Genomic DNA, 4,012 nt, shown 5'->3' on the forward strand with positions numbered 1-4,012 from the left:
GTTTATGTAGAACAACCTCCCGGATTTTTAGATAGCAAGTTTCAAAACCACGTTTATAAATTAGACAAAGCTTTATATGGTTTGAAACAAGCTCCAAGGGCATGGTATGACAGATTATCCAAGTTTTTATTACAAAATAATTTTAAAAGAGGATCTGTCGATAAAACCTTTTTCCTAAAATCCGAGGGTTCTAATTTACTTGTGGTGCAAATTTATGTAGACGACATAATATTCGGCTCTACTAATGAAAAATTGTGCAAGTATTTTTCAGATCTAATGACTTCTGAGTTTGAAATGAGCATGATGGGAGAATTGAAGTACTTTCTAGGTTTACAAATTCAACAAACAAAGGATGGTATAAAGATTCACCAACAGAAATATATCAAGGAACTAATTCGAAAATTCGGTATGAAAAATGCAAAATCTTACGATACACCTATGGTACCTGATAAGAAGATAACTATAGATGAACATGGTAAGTGTGTCGATGAGACTACATATCGAGGTATGATTGGTTCACTTTTACATTTAACTGCAAGTCGTCCTGATATAATGTATAGTGTATGTGTCTGTGCGCGATATCAATCGTGTCCTAAAGAGTCACATATGATTGCAGTTAAACGTATCTTGAGATATTTAATTGGTACATCATATTTGTACTTATGGTATCCACTTGAGTTTAATTTCGATCTAGTAGGGTATTCAGATGCAGATTATGCAGGATGCTCTTTAGATAGGAAAAGCACTTCTGGGTATGCAACGTTTGTTGGACCTCGTATCATCACATGGGAATCAAAGAAACAAAATTCAGTTGCAATGTCTATTGCTGAAGCCGAGTATGTATCTGCTGGACTGGTATGTTCTCAATTACTTTGGTTAAAGCAACAACTATGTGATTATGGTATAAATGTAGGTCGTATGCCTATTATGTGTGACAATACGAGTGCTATAGTAATTTCTAAGAACCCTGCTCAGCACTCGAGGACCAAACATATAGATATTAGACACCATTTTCTACGAGATCACGTAGAGAAGGGCAACATTTCACTTGAATTTTGTAGTACCGAAAGGCAATGGGCTGATATCTTGACTAAGCCGTTAGCTAGAAAACGCTTTGAGTTATTGAGACTAGAGATTGGTTTAATTAGCAATAATTAAATCCGTCATAATTATGTCTGGGAATCTGAATGACTGGCTAGGAAGATGAGATTGTACGATTGTGTCCGTATGTTTTGTTGCAAGTTTAATTATGTTAAATAATGTTTATTTTACGTGATATATCTTGCTTATGTGTATGGTAATATTTAATATTCTGTATATTCACATATTCTCACAAAAAATCGACAAAATCTACAATAAAATGCCTAAATATAATAAAGATATTTCTATCTTATTATATTCCTACACAAATCTCTATCTTTACCATATTCTTGTAACCACCTCCTCACAATCCCACCTAAACACCAACACAAAAGATTTTTTCCTTATCTCACAACAAATAGAATTCTTTTCTTATTCTTATCATATAAGAAAAAGGAGATAATACCAAAAAAAAAAAATTGTGCCGAAAAAAAAAGGAGAGCACGAAAAAAAAAGAAAAAGGCACCGGAAAAAAAAAAAAAAAGGAAAGTTGCCGAAAAAAAAGGGCACCAAAGAAAAAAAAATATAGAAATTGGTATTATTTTCTTTCCTTAGAATTCTATTGTTACCAAAACACAAACTCCTTAATACTATTTAAACCCTCTTAACCCCTCCATAATTCTCATCAATTTAATCATCTACTTCCCTAATACTTCTTCAAAACCTTCAAAATTAATAATGGCAAATCATCCTACAACCCGTTTTCAATCCAAGAAACCCGTTGTTGTTGGAAAGAAGGTAACCCGATCACCCATGAGAACCACCCGCTCCGTCACGCCACCCGAGACCGGTTCACGGTCACCTCGGTCCGCCGCCGACCGCACCGACACCGCCAATTTACCTATAGTTAGCAAGAAGAGAAGGTTGATTAAAGGTAAAGGAAAATTGGTTTCGGAAACTGAGGTAAGCTCGAAAACTGAGAGCTATATACTTCAAGATGGTTCTTCACGTGTTCTTTACGCACAACATATGGATGATTACACTAACAATGGACTGAATAATCTTCGATTAACTCAAGTAGAACGAAGGAATATCAATCAAGTTGTTCAATACCGTGTTCACGCAGGACGAGTATATTCGGTTGATTGGTTAAAGCAATATAAAGCACTTGGGTTCTTTAGGAATTTTCTCAAAGATCAAGGTTGGGAGAATATTGTTGCTGTAAGTGGTTCAGTCTTTCCTATTGAGGTATATCAATTTTATGCTACTGTTCAATTTAAGGAAGGAAATTTAATTGCTGTGGTTAATGAGACGTCTATACGTGTCTCAATTGGTGATTTTTGCGACTTGGCTCGAGTTCCTAGAGAGGGAATCGAAATTAGTCCAAGCGTAGAATGGGGAAGTATGTCGCCTGATGAGAGATTAGTAGTGAAACGGTATTTCAAACAAGATGCGACTTCGTCTGAAACTATTTTAACAAATAAATTGTCGCTTTCTTTGAAATTCTTTTTGACCTTTATTTGGACTACTATTGTTCCACGGTCGAGATAAATTTGGGGTTCACGAGATGATTATTATGAAGGCTTGGCTTGAAGGAGAAAAGGTTAGTCTACCTAAGCTTGTGTTTCATAAAATTATACAAGCTAGTGTAAGGGCTAAGATGGACGATTTAGCTTCTACTTTGAGTTTGCCTTATGGAAATTGGATTTCTCGTATTTTAGAAAAGAAAGGAGTTATTGGGAAACATAGCTATGGAGTTATTGCAAGTGATGAAATGAATGATCTTTATTTATCTTATATGAAGCTTGCTATTAATGGCCCGGAATTGTATTTTGAAACAAAAGGAGAAAAAGGAGGAAAAAGCAATGTGAATTTAGAGATGTTGGATTCTAAGATGGAATCAAATTTTACTTCTATTCTTAGAAGGATTAATGAGCAAGACAATAAATAATGTGAGTTGTTTGATCTCATTAAAAAGGAAAGGAGAGTTGATACTAGTGGACCGAGTAGTGTTAGCCCGGCGAGATTATACACCATGTTGTCACGGTTGGACACGCAAGTCGACACCGCTCTAAAGGCAGCCGTGAGAACACACTCCGAATCTACTCATATGAAGGAAGGTATGGATAGTTTGGTTAAGTTTGGTGATGAGCTATTACAATCTGGAAAGGATATGAGGTCTGAGATGCATACGATTTATGAAGCAGTTAAAGCTATGACTTTGAGGATTGTTAATTTCGACGCTCGATTAGCTGCTCAAGCTGCGCTCCTAGACCATTGTCACGCACGACTCGAGGATTTGGAGTATCGGACACGTCCAATGTCACGTCCACCGAGCCCATACAACCCGTGACCACCTCGCCATACCCATCCAAATTTCCAACCTAGCCTTATCTTTTTAATTCCTTTGCTCACAATAAAAGTCCATTCTTATGGATATTAGCTTTTTCAATTCCGCATTTTATTCCTTGTGTGATTGCAGGTTTATAATATTATTATGCTACTTAAGAACTAGATTGCGTTTAATATAAATGTTTTTCATGATTAATTCTTGTCTCATAATATATTATTCTAGTTGTTTTATGTTTGTTCTCATTTTTTCAATGATGCCAAGAGGGGGAATTTGTTTTTATGATTTGCGACCGTCTCAAGTTAATTCTCTCAAGGCGTTCTATAGTTATAACTTTGAAAAGACTATTAGTTTCTGCACTCAACTGTTCTATAATTTGAGAAGTATTATGTTGAGGGGGAACTAGACTTAGACACAAATCATAGGAGACTTGTCATCATCAAAAAGGGGGAATTTGTTGGACCTTTAGTCCTAATTAGTTGTTTTGATAATGACAGTAATGATTTGTATGTGGACTTAATATTATAAACATATGCGTGTAATTGTGTGCTCAAGTCTTAATATAGAAAGGAACAATTACAA

The sequence above is a fragment of the Silene latifolia genome, chromosome 6 (genome assembly GCF_048544455.1).
Source record: "Silene latifolia isolate original U9 population chromosome 6, ASM4854445v1, whole genome shotgun sequence".
Taxonomy (NCBI): Eukaryota; Viridiplantae; Streptophyta; class Magnoliopsida; order Caryophyllales; family Caryophyllaceae; genus Silene; species Silene latifolia.